We start from the raw sequence: 16,473 nt of genomic DNA, 5'->3' as shown, positions 1-16,473 counted from the left end.
CCTCCAGCTCTCTGCCTCACTCCATCTGGAGAGTGTCTTTAGACCTAGATGCCCCTAACCACATTTGATACATACCCTTGACACAGCTCCACCTTACTCTCCCCTCCCTGCGCCTATAGGATAATTAGATACTGTGCTCTCATGCATATGAAAGGAGCATGCTGCCAAATGTAAAACAAGCATCCATATAGTGCCTGGTTTCAACCAATTATGAACACCTATGCTGAAAGCCCCCTCCCCACTCCCCAAGGGCTATATAGCCTTTGTTCTCCCTGATTAAAGTTGAACTAGCTCCTGAAGTGGTTCCTGGTGCTTACAGCCTTCCAGGCCCTGCGTGGCATCTGCTGCTCTTGCCTCAACGGCCTGGTGGCCACCCGCCTTCCCAGAGAAGAAGGAGAACCACACCTTTGCAAATGCTAACAAAGGCTGAAAAGTAAGAGACTACTATTCTACCTGCTTTTGTTCAAGTCAGAGAGTGGAACTTAATGCACTGAGGACTAAAGAATCCAGGTTAGACGAGCTCCTGCTGGAAAGCTCTGATCCGACATTGGAGGAGAAGTAACAGCACAGTTTGCACATTCCTGCTGTGAGGTGGGGGTGCCACACTGAGTGACATGAACCAGCTTTATCTTGAAACTGACTTGTTGACAGTCTGTGAATGTGACCCAAAAGGGCTTGTCTGCTGCAGACAGTTTTCTCCTAGCTTTTTCAAGAAGGTGTGCTGTATCTTTCACACAAGAATGCTATTCTTAGTTCTGAGTAAAGCTATCTTCCTTTAACAGACTGGAAAATCATTCATCTGTCCATTATAGTCCCTATTCATAAAATAAGGCAGCGATAAAAAAATGAAAAAAAAAAAATAATAAGGCAGCGATTACTTACTTTAGTAAGGATATATTTATTTGACTTTTTAAAAATAACAACTGGACTAAAATATTTCAAATATAAAGTATATAATCTAGCATTTAAAGTATGGTCAAAATATTAAAAAATTGGTATGGCTAATATAACTAAATGTACAACATCTTACTTTGCAAGATTATAATTCACTATTATCAGTAGCCTGTATAGTTACAATATATTTTCAAGTATTTATGTGTTGACATTAATTTTTAATTATATTTCTTTGTTTTCTGTGTGTGAGCATGTGTGTCACAGCAAATGTGTGAATATCAAAGGATAACTTGCAAGAGTTGGTCCTCTCCTTATATAGTATGGGTCTTAGAGATGAAACTTACTTAGGTCACTGGCCCTGATATATTTATTTATTTTGTTAAAGACAGGTCTTACTATGTAACCCTGGCAGGCCTGAAATTTGGTATGTAGAACAGGCTGGTCTCAAACTCAAAGATCCCCCCATCTCTACCTCCCAAATTCTGGGATTAAAGGCATGTGCCACCATGCAGGTGCATTTTTAAATATAGATAAAAGAGTAGTAAATTTTTTAGGTAATTTCCCCACATTAAAGGTCCTTCACGTGCCGGGTGGAGGTGGCTCACGCTTTTAGTCCCAGCACTCCGGAGGCAGAGCAGGCGGATTGCTGTGAGTTCGAGGCCAGCCTGGTCTACAAAGCGAGTCCAGGACAGCCGAGGCTACACAGAGAGACCCTGTCTCGAAAACATCAAAAAAATAAAAAAGGCCTTCACTGAGGATGCCCCTTTGTTTTCATACTACATGATTAATGGATCCAGTGCAGTGCCTAACACACGGAAGACTTCGGCAAATATTAGCTGGAAAACAAATTATAAATACCATAAATAGTGTATTATGAGGGACTAGAGAGAGATGGCTCAGCAGTTAAGAGCATGGACTGTTCCTGCAGAGGCCTCAGGTTTGGTTCTCAGTACCCATGTCAGACAGCCCACAACCACCTGTAACTCCACTTCCGGGAGGATCTGATACTCTCTCCTGGCCTCCACAGGCACGCCCACCCACATGGTACATGCACGCACACACACTCACACATACGCAGGCACCCACACATACTCAGACACACACACACATACAAAAATTAATCTTTAAAAATAATTTATGGGGCTGGAGAGATGGCTCAGAGGTTAAGAACACTGTCTGTTCTTCAGAAGGTCCTGAGTTCAATTCCCAGCAACCACATGATGGCTCACAACCATTTATAATGAGATCTGTTGCCCTCTTCTGGCCTGCAGGCACACATGCAGGCACAATATTATATAAATAATAAATAAATAAATCTTTTAAAAATAATAATTTATGATGAAATTAAAACAATCATAGTTGTTAAAGTTTGAAAACAAGTGCCTTTTTAAAAGAAGGTATCATTTTATAGTTGCTTTTTGTTATTTTTATTTTGTATTCATGTATATGTGTGTCAGTGAAGTATATTCCATGTGTGCAGGTTCCACATGAAAGCCAGAAGGCGGCCTCTGATCTCCTGGAGCAGGAGTTACACGTAGCCACTGGATGGGCTGGGAACTAAACTCAGGTCCTCTAGAAGAACAGTAAGTGCTCTCTTTTTGGTGGGGGGAGTTTGAGACAGTCTCACTATGTAGCTCTGTCTGCCCTAGGACTCACCATGTAGACCATGCTGGTCTCAAACTCACAGAGATATGCTGGCCTCTGCCTCTCAAGTGTTGGGATCACAGACTTATGCCACCATGCCTGGCTGCAGTATGTGCTCTTAACTACCACCAAGCCATCTCTCCAGCCCTCAGCTGCTGCTTTAAGGAAAGCATTTTTTATTTTTTGGAAAGCATTTTTAAAAAAAAGAGAATGATTATCTTTTAAAAAAAAAAAAAGATTGTGTGTGTGTGTGTGTGTGTGTGTGTATGCACATGTGTGTAGGTCCTCATAGAAGCAAGAAGCGGGCATTACATCCCCAAGAATCTGGAGTAGAGGCAGCTTTTATTTTTCATATACATTTATTTTATTACACATGCATAAAACAAACTACATACAGCAGGGAGAATCATGAGACAATCATGAGTTATATAAATGTTACTTTCATAGTGATTTGGCTATTTGTATTTGGCAAACCTGAAGTAAACATCTTTCTTATCTTGTTGGGTCTAGATTTATGAATGAAATTCAGTATCTATCATATGTCATCTCTATTAACTTAATTTCTTTATCTTGATCTAGAAAGATCTTGTCCCCTAACAATTAAACTTAATTGTAAAGAGGCAGCTTTTTAAACATTAGCCACATACAGTATTATGGACACTTAAATGAGTGCATCTGTACTGGGGCTTTACCATCCCTAAATAATGAAACACATACCTGCCATTGCTTCCTCAGCACTCTCTCTGTTCATTAAAGCAGAAGGTTATCCCTTCAAATGAGGTACTTGGCTCAGGCCATCATCACAAATTGTCCCAAAGTAGCTAGCAGTCTTCTCCTACAAAAAAAATATATATATACTGTTATTTTATTATTCTAGAAATCACTTAGACTTATTAATTACTATAGTTTAGGCTTTGGCTTTTAAAAAGTTTTTAATTCTGGGGGAAAACTTATTTTCTCATAGAACTTTATATACATGTACACATACATATATACTCACATACATATATTCATATACGTCCAGCATTTGTATATACATATACATGTGTGTACACACATATGTATATATGCATGTGTGTACATATATGTCCAGCATTTATATGTACATATATATGTATATGTGTGTGTACATATATTTATATATAAATGCCAAACTCAATATTGATAGGAAACACAAAATTTTAAAAGTGCATTAAAAAAATCTACTTATAAGTTAGGTAGTGGTGGTGCATGCATTTAATCCCAGCATTCAGGAGGCAGAAGTAGGCAGATCTCTGTGAGTTCAAAGCCAACCTGGTCTACAGAGTACGTTCCAGGAGAGGTAAGGCTACACAGAGAAACCTTGTTTTGAAAAAAATAAGATCTAAAAATTTAGCAGGGCGTGGTGCACACACATTTAGTCTCAGCACTCTGGGAAGCAGAGGCAGGTGGACCTCTGTGAGTTTGAGGCCAGCCTGGTCTACAGAGTGAGCTCCAGGAAAGCCAAGGCTACAGAGAGAAACCATGTCTTGAAAAACCAAAAAAAAAATAAAAAATAAAAAAAGTCTACTTATACAGAGCAACCTAGTAACTATTATATTATTTTCAGTAAAATTCCAAAATGCTATTGTGAAAAAATAAGTTACAGAAGCACCTTTAGAAACAAAGAAACAAACAAAAAGGTAGACCTTATTTTGGCTCACAGTTTTAAGGTGAGGAAGGCATAGCAGCATTCATAGCTACATACACATGAAAGATTTGCTCACACAGTCATGGACCAAGAAAAGGTCAAGAAGGCTGGCTGGGCCATACGGAAGCCGGAGATTCACTTCTTCCAGCTGGGCCTCCTAAAGGTGCTACAAACCTCTCAGAATAGCACTGCCACTAGAGGCCATGTGTTCAAATACATGCGCCTACTGGGACATTCCACATTTAAGCCAAAGGGGTTTTTAGCTATAAAGTTGTTACCTGATGACATTTCAGTACGTTGTCAAGTATTAGTATTGTGCAATCGAAAAATGAGAATTTCCCCTCATGGTACTGCATGAGTTTAATCCTAGCACTTGCAAAGCAGAGCACTTGGGATCTCTAGGAGTCCAAGGACAGCCGGATCTATATAGTAATTTCTAGGCTATCCAGAGTTACATAGTGAGAGACTCTATCATATACACACAAAAATTTTAATTCATCATTCTCTGAAAATTCAAACTAATGTCTAAAATGTTTGGTATATTTCCAAGAGTAACTAATCCACTTGGAAAATTTGAATAAAAACTACAAGTGCTTCTTTTACTAAAATAATAGCAATATTTTTGAAGGTGGAAATATTTTTTTATCTATTTATATCCGCATTGGTGTTTTTGCCCTAACATATGTCTGTGTAGGGGTGTCAGTTATTGGAGTTACAGACAGTTGTGAGTTGCCATGTGGGTATTGGGAATTGAACCCAGGTCCTCTGGAAGAGCTCCTAACTGCTGGGCGATTTCTCCAGCTCCAAAGGTAGAAATATTTTTGTTTCTGTTCTTAAATGACAAATACTCTAAAGCACAGAGAAAAATCATCCTTTATCTTCCCAAATACTTATATTTTTATCCTGCTAATAGTGCATACAAGGTTATAGAGTCTTCTTAAAAAATAATGTATAGCTGGATGCAGTGGCACACACCTGTGATCCCAGCACTCAGGGAGGGAGGCAGAGGCAGGAGGATTGCTGTGAATTCAAGGCTAGCCTGGTCTACAAAGCAAATCCAGGACAGCCAAGGCTACAAGAGAAACTCTATCTAAAAAAAAAAAAAAAAAAAAAAAAAAAAAAAGAAAGAAAAGAAAAGAAAGAGAAAAGAATGTAAATATATTTTAAAAATCCACTAGCAAACTTCTCAGTTGACTAAAAGCTTAGGCCAAAAAATTCCACTAGTTTCATGTAAAGGAAAAGAGCATGTTACTGACAGACGCAGTGAGGCACTGCATTCTCTCTAGAGCTTAGGACTCTACAATTTTGTTTTCTAGTATCTCCATATTCAGCCACTCCTTAGACTCCATCTACAGGACATGGATTAGAAGAGAAAATGGGGGTGGAAGGAGAAAATAGGAAACAGCTGTCAAAGAGGGAGGTTAGTTTCAAAAGTCAATTATTAATATAGTAGGAAATTGGTAACCAGCTGAAATTCGTTCTTAAATCACACAGAAAGGGCAAGATGTTTTACTGAGATGAGCTGCCAAGACACGTGAAGGCACAGACCAACAGAGGCACACCAGATGAGCACTTTGATTCTTCTGAATGAAAACCGCATTTGTCTGATGCTATTCCAGTTCGGATACAGATTCCTTGAGGACATTTCTAATTCAGAGCTGGTTTTTTTTGTTTGTTTGTTTGTTTTGGTTTGGTTTGGTTTGGTTTTTTAAGTTTAGTGTAAGTGTATTTCAGAAATTAAAGAACTCAACCATGTACATTATATAATGAAAAAGAACAAGCTGCTCTGGCAGTAGCTATAAAGACCTAAACTCTGGGCTCTTCAACCAGCTGCATACAGACCAGCACTGCTGCTCACTCCCTGCTTGGTTTTGGGCACCCGCCTGCCCCTGCACCTCAGCCTCCTCACCTACAGGGTGGGACAGGTGACAGTGGGGCTGTCAGGAGGGCTGGAATAAGCAGTTATGTTTTTAGACTGTTTTCTGGTACTTAGTGAGAACTCAATGAATTTTGTTTGGATTTTACTTATGGTATTACTTTCAAGATATATAACAAAGGAAGTCTTTGTTTAAAATCAGATCAGTACTAAAACATTGTAAAATATTTTTTAAAACTGGGTACCAGTCAACCAGTGCATTGAACTCCCTGTTTATAATCCCAGTATGTTAGTATGTTGGCTTTAACAGTAGACAAATAATATAATTCAACCCTCTATACACATATATACTCTGAGTTACCTTCAAAATGAATCATTACTATATGACACACTGTAAAGGGTATTTCATAGAACTAACAAATCTTTGACACAAATAATCCTACAGTAAGGAGGAGAAATTGTTCTCCTTAACCTTTACACTCCCACACACAGTCCATGCACAGTAAAGTTTTAACAACCTTCTTTTTCACAAAAATGGGCGGTGAAAGGAAGTATATTTAGGATAGCAGGAAGGCATAATTATGAGTGAATATCTACAAATATCAAAGCTTCCTAAGTCCTTTCATGACAACCAAAAAGGAGAAATGCCTACTTATGAAAAGGAAAAGAGGGGTTCAAGTTATAATACTAATCTGAGTTTGAGGTCAGCCTGGTCTACAGAGTGAATTCCAGGACAGCCAAGGTTACACAGCGAAATCCTGTCTTGAAAAGCAAACAAAGAAATAAATAAAACAAACAACCCCCAAAAAACTCTAATCACCCGAAATTAATAATAGCTATTATTTTATTGTCTGTCGGTCTGTTTACTTATTTGTTTATTTATTTATTTGGAAGGATGGCATGTGCCATAGTATAGAGGACAGCTTTTGAGAGTCTGTACCCCTTCTTTAGATCACATGGGTTCTGGGGATCAAACTATGGTGATTAGGGCTAGCAGCAAGCCCACTGAGCCATTTTACTGCCCTGACAGCTTTTATTATAAATAATATATGTATACATATGCTATTTGATGATGCATTTTAAAAGATAAGCTCTGATATGAATTCTTAAGTTCTGAAACTAAACTCTGAGAATGAGAACCATGCAAAAAATAATTTCTCGAGGGCTGCTATACTTAGTAGATCACTCATATGGCATGCACCAAGATTTGGATTCAAGCCCCAGCACAACAAAAACTGGGCCTCAGAGCACACAACTATAACCAAGAAGTTTTAGAAGGGAGGATCAGGAAGCTCAGTTCAGGTTTCTCCTTAGCTACTTAGGAAGCTTGAGCCAGCCCGGGCTACATGAGACCCTCTCAAAAAAAAAAAATATTCAAACTTAGCCACATCCCTGTAATTCAAGCACTCAAGAGACAGAGGCAGGAGGAGTGACTGTAAGTCCCAGGCCAGCCTGGGCTACACAGTAAGGCTATGTCATTTTGTTGTGGTTGGTTGGTTGGTTGGTTTTTTGAAACACGATTTCTCATTGTAGCCCTGGCTGGCTTCGAACTCACAGAGATCCATCTGCCTCTTCCTCCTGAGTGCTGGGATTTTGTTTTTGTTTTCTTTTTCAAGATAGGTTTTCTCTGTGCAGCCCCAGCTGTCCTGTTGCTTTGTAAAGCAGGATAGCCTTGAACTCAGAGATCCACCTGCCCCTGCCTCCCCAATTGCTGAGATTACAGCTGTGTGCCACCATGCCCAGCTAAGCTATGTCTTAAAAGTACCTGGTGGGCAGCTTGGTCTTCATGCAGGTCCCCTAGTTAGGGGATCAGGGGCTGTCTCTGACAAGGACTTTCTTGCATGCTTTTTGATCACTTCCTCCTGGTGGGGCTGCCTGGCCAGGCCACCTTGGTAGAGGATGCATTCAGTCCTGATGTGCTAGGGTGGGTAGGTGGGTGGGAAGGCTCCCATTTTCGGAGGGGTAGGGGAAGGGGGGATATGTGGAAGAGGGAGGGAGTGGGCTATAATTGGGATGTACAGTGAAAAATTAATTTTTTAAAACATATTTATTTTGCTGACTTCTTGATCAAATGTCATTCTGAAATTGCCTACACACACACACACACACACACACACACACACACACACACACACACACGCACAGGCGCGCACACACGTTTTCTAAAATTTATCATTGTTTAGGCCAAATGTGTGATCATAACTCTTAAATGCATTAAAGAATTAAGGATATAAAATGCCAAGATTAGGCCGGGCGATGGTGGTGCACACCTTTAATCCCAGCACTCGGGAGGCAGAGGCAGGCGGATTGCTGTGAGTTCAAGGCCAGCCTGGTCTACAAAGTTAGTCCAGGACAGCCAAGGCTATGCAGAGAAACCCTGTCTCGAAAAACAAAACAAACAAAAAAAGCCAAGGTTTAGCCCTGGCAGGTGGGTGTGGTGGCACACACCTTTAATCCCAACACTTAGGAGACATAAGCAGGCAGATCTCTATGAGTTCAAGGCCAGCCTGGTCTACAAAGCAAGTCAAGGATAGCCAAAGCTACACAGAGAAACCCTGTCTCAAAAAAACAACAAAACAAAACAAAAAGATTAACCCTGGCTATTCTGGAACTCACTGTGTAGACCAGGCTGGCCTTGAACTCAGAGATTCACCTGCCTCTGTCTCCCAAAAGCTGGGCTTAAAGTTGTGCACCACCACAACCAGGCTGAGTATCTTTTAACAACAAAACCTGGATCTGAAGTGATGGCTCAGCCATTAAGAGCACTGGCTGTTTTTCCAGAGGACCTTGGTTCAATTCCCAGCACTCATATGGCAGCTCACAACTGTCTATAACTCCAGCTCCAGGGATCCAAAACTCTCACACAGACATATATGTGGGCAAAATTATCAATGCATATGAAAATAATAAATCTTAAAAAAAAAAAAGAATAAAACATGAGCCAGGTAGGGCAGTGCACACCTGGAATTCTAGCATTTATGAGAGTTGCAGACAAGTATGAGTCACATTGTATTTTTAAAGCCCTCCTGAATTATACAATAAGACTGATCAAAAAAACAAAAAGTAAAATATTTTAATGAACAAATATGGTAAGTACATAAAATTTTTTATATTTACATAAAAGTAAATCTTATAAAATACAGATTTTCAAATTTTAATCTCAAATGTAAATTATGATTAGTATGTGAATCACCAACTTTATTCAGGCAAATCTGATTTTCAGAGAAATAAGGATACAATAAATGTTACAGTAATATTCAAAAACATGAGTTATTATTCAAGGGCCAACATCAATGTTCTAAAAGTAAATATAATTTAAATTACTTTTAAGATTACATAAGACATTTTTAAAGATTTTTATTTTTTTAAAAATTAACAGTAAGAGCTGGACGGTGGTGGCACATGGCTTTAATCCCAGCACTTGGGAGGCAGAGGCAGGTGGATCGCTGTGAGTTCGAGGCCAGCCTGGTCTACAAAGTGAGTCCAGGACAGCCAAGGCTACACACAGAGAAACCCTGTCTCAAAAAAAAAAAAAAGAAAGAAAGAAAGAAAGAAAAATTAACAGTAGGGTTGGAGAGATGGCTCAGAAGTTAAGAGCACTGGCTCTTCTTCCAAAGGTCCTGGGTTCAATTTCAAGCAACCACATGGTGGCTTAAAACCATTTATAATCAGATCTAGTGCCCTCTTCTGGTATGCAGGCATACAAACAGAGAGAACGCTGTATAAATAGTAAATAAATCTTAAAAAAAGAAAAAATGGAAGGAAGAAAGGAAGAAAGAAGGAAGGAAACACAAACAAAAGGAAAGGAAAAAATTGACAGTAAATTGGGTGCAGTGCTGCCCACCTGTAATCCCAGCACTAGGGAAGCAGAGGCAGGTGGATCTCTGTGAGTTGGAAGCTAGCTTGGTCTACAAAGCAAACCCAGGACAGCCAAGACTACACAGAGAAACCTTGTCTCAAAATCAAACAAACAAATAAATATAACAGTAAGTATAGTTACCATAATGTAACAGTTACAGTGATTTTTTACATTTATTTATATATGTGTGTGAGTGCTCTATCTGCTTGTACACCTGCAGGCCAGAAAAGGGCATTAGAGGGAATTGATGGTTGTGAGCCACCACATTGTTGCTGGGAATTGAACTCAGGACCTCTATAAGTGCTTTTAACTTCTGAGCCATCTCTCCAGGCCCCATGATGTTTTGGGTTTTGTTTTTGTTTTTTAATGCACAATAGGGCAGGGAGGATGGCTAAGTCAATCAAGTGCTTCCTGCACACACATGAGGACCTGTGCTCCATCTCAGCTCCTGTGTAAAAAAAGCCAGGTACTACAAGGTACACCCACAGTCCCAGGCTAGAGAGGCAACAAGACATCCCTGCGGTTTGTTGGTCAGCCAGCCTAGCCAATTCAGCAAGCTCCAGGGTCAATGAAATACTCAAATATCTCAAAAAAATAACGTAGACAGTGACTGAGAAAGACAACCAATGTTGACTTGTGGCTTCCACCTGCACCTCCACATGCAAGCAGACGCACACACACACACACAAATATGGGTAATATTGGCTATTATCTTAAGACAATACAACGATCTAAGCATCCTCCTAAATAATTTCATCGACAACAATGCTTAAGTAAAACTAGCTTAGTATTCAATTTTCAACATGTTTAAAATTCAAACAAGCAGGCTCTTTTGACCCTAAATCTACAATAGTAAAACATAAATAAAAAGGCTATTTCCTCAATTAGATTTGTGATGAATTTAATTCTTTTAATAGCACTTTCATTTAAGTATTAAACCATAACTTACAGGAAGTTAAGTCCCAAATATTATACCTTTTATACAATGTAAAAACAAAAAAAGCAACACAGGGACTAAATACAGCTTTTACTAAGAAGCAAAGTAAAAAAGAATGCTTGAAAAAAAAAAAAAAAGATGCTTGGGCTGGATCAACGGCTGCTGTTCCAAAGAATCCCCATACCCACACAGTGGCTCACATCGGCCTGTAACTCCTGTTCCAGGGAATCCAACCCCCCCCCCCTTCTGGCTTCTAAGGGCACTGCATTCCATGGTGCACAGACACACATGTAGGCAAAACAGCCAAACACATGCAACAAACACAAGCAATACAGTAACTTTTTAAAAGAGCCCATGACAATAAAAAAAAAGAGAGTTCATCACATCACTTTTCCATATGAATGAGAATTAAAAAAAAAAAAAAAACAGAAAATCTTCAAAACAAGCCTCCACGTGTATGCTGTTGAACTACATTCGTAAAATAGCAAAGCTCTGCTCCTTTTAAGCAAAAAAGAAGAATCATGAAAGGCGAAACCACTGCGACATCTTTCATGTCCTACCCTTAAGCCAAGCAAGCTCAGCCATGTGGGAGATAAAGCTACTGATGAGCATCTTCCACGAAGACAAATTTATGTTTTCAGCCTAAGCATATTTTCAAAGCATCTGGCATCTATGCCTCTCGGCTTTGCCAGACTAATCTGTTCAGAACAGTGTATAACACTAGAGCTGTATGCACTGTGGGAAAACCAAGCAACAGCACACATTTAGAGGAGTGTTCCAAATGCTGAGCCACAGGCTAGTTATACTTGACCTCCATCTTAAACATTGTCACCAAAAACATTAATCTCTTTTGAGAAGACAAGAATGGCTCAGGAGTGTCATAAGTCACCCAAGTCACTAGAGTTGTTGGTTTTTGTTTTGTTTTCTCATTTTAATCTAAGCAGTCAAATGAAACATGTCAAAAGGTAGTTATACAAAAAAGAACCTTAATAAGTTAAATTCTGTAAATTCTATATTTAAAAAAAATACCTAAGGGCCAGTGGGGTGGCTCAGTAGGTAAAAGCATTTGCCACCAAGCCTGACAACCTGAGTCTGATCCCAGACCCTACACAGTGGGTGAAGAAGCGACTCCTCAAAATTGTCCTCTGGCCTCCGCGTGCACATAGTAGGGTGCGCACACAAATGAAACACACAAGCACGGACAGTTAATAACAAACGTAAAAACGTGAGTATCTAAGACTGTGCTGAGGTGATGGCACACTTGTAACGCCAGCACTGAGGAGGAAGAGGCAGGAGGATTGCCATGACTTCAAGGCCAGCCTGGGTACATTTTGAAACTCCATTCCAAAACAAAATCTGATTATGCATTTTATTTTGCCTAAAATTAGTCTGCATACTTTAAAAATGCTTGGAGGATTGAGAGAGAAACTAAGTGGGGAAAAAAAACCACTCATAAATGTCCCTTTTCTTAAATGTCCAGTTACCGAACTGTCTCTGGTAGCACTCAACCTTTCCTTCACTTAAAATCTGGAATCAGAATTACTCCTTTAGAAACTGAAATAATCTATGTGCCAACAGCCCTGTTAGAACAAACTTTTATTAATGCCCATTACCAGTTTTATTATAATGACTTTTTCAGGGCATTTTTATGGAAACAGATCATTACTGTTGCATGCAAACTAAAGCTTTAGGACTGAAATATAAAGACTAGCACCACAAAGAAAAAGGTGCGCTTATATCCCCTCAACACACACACACACACACACACACACACACACACACACACACTTCCTAGGGGAGAGGTGGTTCTTATGGCTTTTCATTTGCCATCACATTAACATCAGAGAGAATTGTATCTTCGAGTTACATGGAATCCCACCCTACTAAACACGTCACAAATTCTCAGCCAGCCTTTTTTTTTTTTTTTTTTAATGATTTTTCTCCTAAATATTATCCCTTCTCGGTTTTTTGTTTAGTTTTTGTCTTTTAGAGAAGGGCTGGTGACAGACAAGTGCTGTGGCATTCCTACTCTATACACACCCTTTCCCTACATTCGGTTTCCCAACTGCTGTTCCCAGAGGCTTGATCTCTAAGTTAAGGATAGCAAGCAGGGTCTTATTCTTTGCTTTTGCTCGGTCCTTACTGGTATCCATGGAGTACCTAAACAAAGACTGTCAAGTCCCCTCACATGAAACTTTGGTGTAAATACACAGGAAATAGCTTCTGTAGGGGCTCGGCTTTCCGGCCATCAAACCCCAATCCGTTTTATTTCCTCTTCCTGGCAATTCATCCCTATCAAGGGATCAGTGGTCGTTTCCTTTAAGCCTCAAGGCTTGGAAATTCCTCAGGTCCACCGTCCCCCAAGTCCCTGGACTCAAGCCCCGAACCTCTACAGAAAGAGACAGGTGTGTTTTCACCCTCTTTAATTAACTTCTCCCCTAAGATCCTGGTCTTCCCCACAAATCAAAAAAACTGTGCTTTTTAAGGACACAACTCTGACTCTTCCCAGTTAAGGTTTCCCGTGGCTCTGACTCCAAAGCCAGCGCTCTCTAGCCCAGCAGGAGACCCTTTGCTGACTCTTTAAGAGGGGCTGCGCCGCGTCCCCACGAGGTGGCCCCACGCCTCCGGAGGCCAATGGTCGCGATCTACCCCCACCCCGCAAGGACCTGCACAGTAGTTAGGGTCCGCTGTCCCAGAGACGTCCTCCCCCAGGGAGATCAGCTCCCCATCCCCTCAGCACCCCCAAGTTTTCAGTGCTCTCTTAACCAAGGCGCTGAGACTTTCCCTGCAAACCCCTGCCCCGAGCTCCGTCCTCGCTTTGACACCCCCAGGAGCACCCAGAAGCTGCGATTCTGTCGGCCGCCCGCTCTCCCCGCACGGGGCAGGCCTGGTCCCTCTGGGTCCGATGCTGCGCACCCCAACGACGTGGGCTGGGTCCTGGGGGTGGGGTGGGGGGGGTGTCCTCTGCCCTGCTGCTGCTGTCCGTCCCGTGCTGCGCCCGCGCCCGCGCCTCTCGGCTTCTCCACCCTCCGCGAGCTCGGCTCGGCTTCCACCCGCAGCCCCGCGACCGCGACCGCGGGCCCCAATACCCAGCCGGCTCGCGCAGCTACCTGCAGGGGCCGCCGCGCCTCAGCGCCTCGCCGCCGCCATCTTGCATTTCAGAGCGACTGCACTTTTCAGGGAGTCAACTCTGACCTGTGAACCCTAACCCCGGAACCACTCGGAGGGCCCTCGCGCGGGGGGCCCCACAGAGCTCTGCGGGCCGGCCGGCTCCAAGACGATAGGCTGGGGTGCGAGGGAGACTCCCGTCCCTGAGCCTTCCTGAGGCGCGAGGAGGAGCCAGCCAAGGCGGGGCGAGGCGGCGCCCCACTCGAGGACTCCGCGGATCCTCTGGGATGCGACCCAGGCCGCTCCCCCAAGATCCCTGCGCTGCGGGAGGTGTGAGCCGCCCCGCCCTCTGTCAGGAGGAGCCACGCCCCCTGTCAGGAGGAGCCACGCCTCTATCACCAGAAGCCACGCCCTGTCCCGGGAAGCCCCTCCTTCTGGCCTCGCGCGGTCCCGCCCCTCTCAGGCGACTGTTCCGCCCACCGTTGTCAGAAGTAGGTCCCCGCCTCCCGCGACCTCCGTCTCTTTTCTTCCATTGAAACTGCCTTGGTCCTCAGAAATCCCAACTCCCCTGAAGCCGATTCCCAAGGCCCCGCCCCCCAAAACACGCCCACTGTCACTCTCAGCTCCGCCTTGGGAGTGCCCTCTGGATTCCAGCCGCGCCCCCACCCGCTGTCAACAGTCCTGGGCTGCTGTCAGCTGCAGCTCCGCCTCTTCTAGCCCGAATTCAGCAAGAGCCGGAGCTCCAGCTTCGGAGAGGAAAAGTTGAGTGTGGCCCCACTTGGAACCTCCCGCCTCTACCTCCTGCCGCAGTCCCCCGTCCCCTGCGAGCCACTCACTGATGCTGAGAGCACCAGCCCGGCAGCGCGGCCAGCTGACGACCTCATCGTCTTTTTCACCTCCTCTTCCCTTCCGCCCTCTCATCATTGTTAAAATGAAAATACAAACGAAGGCAGAAAGAAACCACTCACTGTATTCACGCCCCGGACGTAACAGAACTCTTTGGCGCCTGGATGTTTAGTCTCCACCCCCATCCCAGTCAGGGACCCTTTGTGCTTTGATAGCAGGACTCCACCAAGCCACACCGATCCTAAATTCTGCAGTCTGCATTTGCTTGAGGGGAAGACTTCGTTGGTGAAATCAACGTGCACAACATTTAGTTGCATCCTAAAACTCTAAAACGTGTGTATGCTGAGGCTTAATGATCTCACCAGCAGAGGTGCTCAACCCTGTCCTTCTCTTACCCCGGTCTTAAAACAAATATTCAACGGCACTTTAGCTTCTTGAAACTAAGTTCAGAATGTAAACTACTTATACAAATAATGTTAAGACATCAATGTAAGTTTTGATAAGGACAAAAATAGAAAGTGGTTTATAGTGCTGTACTCACATCAGCAAAAATAATAAAACAATACAGTACCCACAATGTATACAAGACAAAAAGTGTCAGAGAGAGAGAGAGAGAGAGAGAGAGAGAGAGAGAGAGAGAGAGAGAGGGATTATGTTCACCCAGAGACAGTTCCAGGTCCACTGAGAATCCCAGTTTGGGATTTAACTCTGAGCAAAGAAACTGTTCCAAATACAGAAATTCATTCTTTTGTTCATGCATTCACCCATTAGCTTTTCGGGCACAACATGTGCCATGCACTTGAGGAGATGTAAAGCTGACTAAGGCCAGCCAGTTGTCCCTTGCTATCTAAAAGGGATTATTCTGGAACCCTCCAGGATACCAAAACCTATGGTTGTTCAAGTCCCTTAAACTGAGTGGTATTTGCATGTAATCTGTGCAGGTGCCCCATGCAGTGCCCATCAGCCTGGTGTAGCTGCCAGGCAAAGAGCTGCCGTACTGTAACAGTTTAGCAAAGCGTGACAAGGAAAAAAAGTCGACTCGTTCAGTGGGCATGCGTGACTTTTTTTTCCTCTGAACATTTTGATCCACAGTTGGTTGAATCATAGATGCAGAAGCCCTGGAAGCAGAAGGCTGTGTTCTGTCTTCCAGGATCTTACAGACTAGATGCCAAGCAGAAACGTGCTCGTAAAATACATCAAAGTGAAACGCAAGACGAGGGAGAACCAGAAGCGCCTGGGGCATATGGACTTCACCTCTCTCCCCCAGATCTCCCTCTGCCTCGTTCTTTTCTTATTCCTCCTTCTAGCACCAGTTTACAGTCTTTCTCTCTCCGGAGCACTCAGCCTGCTTCACTCCCTAAAGCCAACAGCCCAGAAGCCTCCAATTTAAGGTCACTCCCACAGGGCATTTCTGTCCAGGAAAGCAATTTCAATAGCACAGTGCTGGGAACAGTATTCCTGGCTGAAGTGCTGCCAATTATCTGGCACCCTTGCACAAAGCAAGACTGTTAGCAGCATTTGAAAAAAAAAAAAAGCGGTTGCAGACTTAAGCAATATGCATATATGTTTCCCACAGCAGATTGTGCCAGCCCACATAAATCTGTTTAGAGACCACACTTACAGGGTAACTTGTTTTTATT

General features: G+C 42.7%; 1 protein-coding gene across 4 annotated transcripts in view; it reads right to left on the bottom strand.

Moving 5' to 3' along the window:
* The window catches only part of Zhx1 (zinc fingers and homeoboxes 1), a 34,574-nt gene extending 20,246 nt beyond the window's left edge, over positions 1–14,328 (bottom strand). For 2 of the 4 annotated variants that reach the window (XM_051159640.1, XM_051159642.1), the window contains exons 1-2: positions 13,990–14,320; positions 3,256–3,373 (exon numbers count right to left, since the gene is read on the bottom strand). The gene's annotated coding sequence lies outside the window, so the exon portion shown is untranslated. Of the gene's footprint in view, positions 1–3,255; positions 3,374–13,989 lie in introns of all 4 variants that reach the window. The other 2 variants (XR_007832184.1, XM_051159641.1) reach the window with 2 other exon arrangements.
* Positions 14,329–16,473: the final 2,145 nt, after the last annotated feature.

The sequence above is a fragment of the Acomys russatus genome, chromosome 17 (genome assembly GCF_903995435.1).
Source record: "Acomys russatus chromosome 17, mAcoRus1.1, whole genome shotgun sequence".
In the NCBI taxonomy this organism is placed as follows: Eukaryota; Metazoa; Chordata; class Mammalia; order Rodentia; family Muridae; genus Acomys; species Acomys russatus.
The sequence above is the reverse complement of the archived record's forward strand: the minus strand, read 5'-3'. Positions and strand labels throughout refer to the sequence as shown.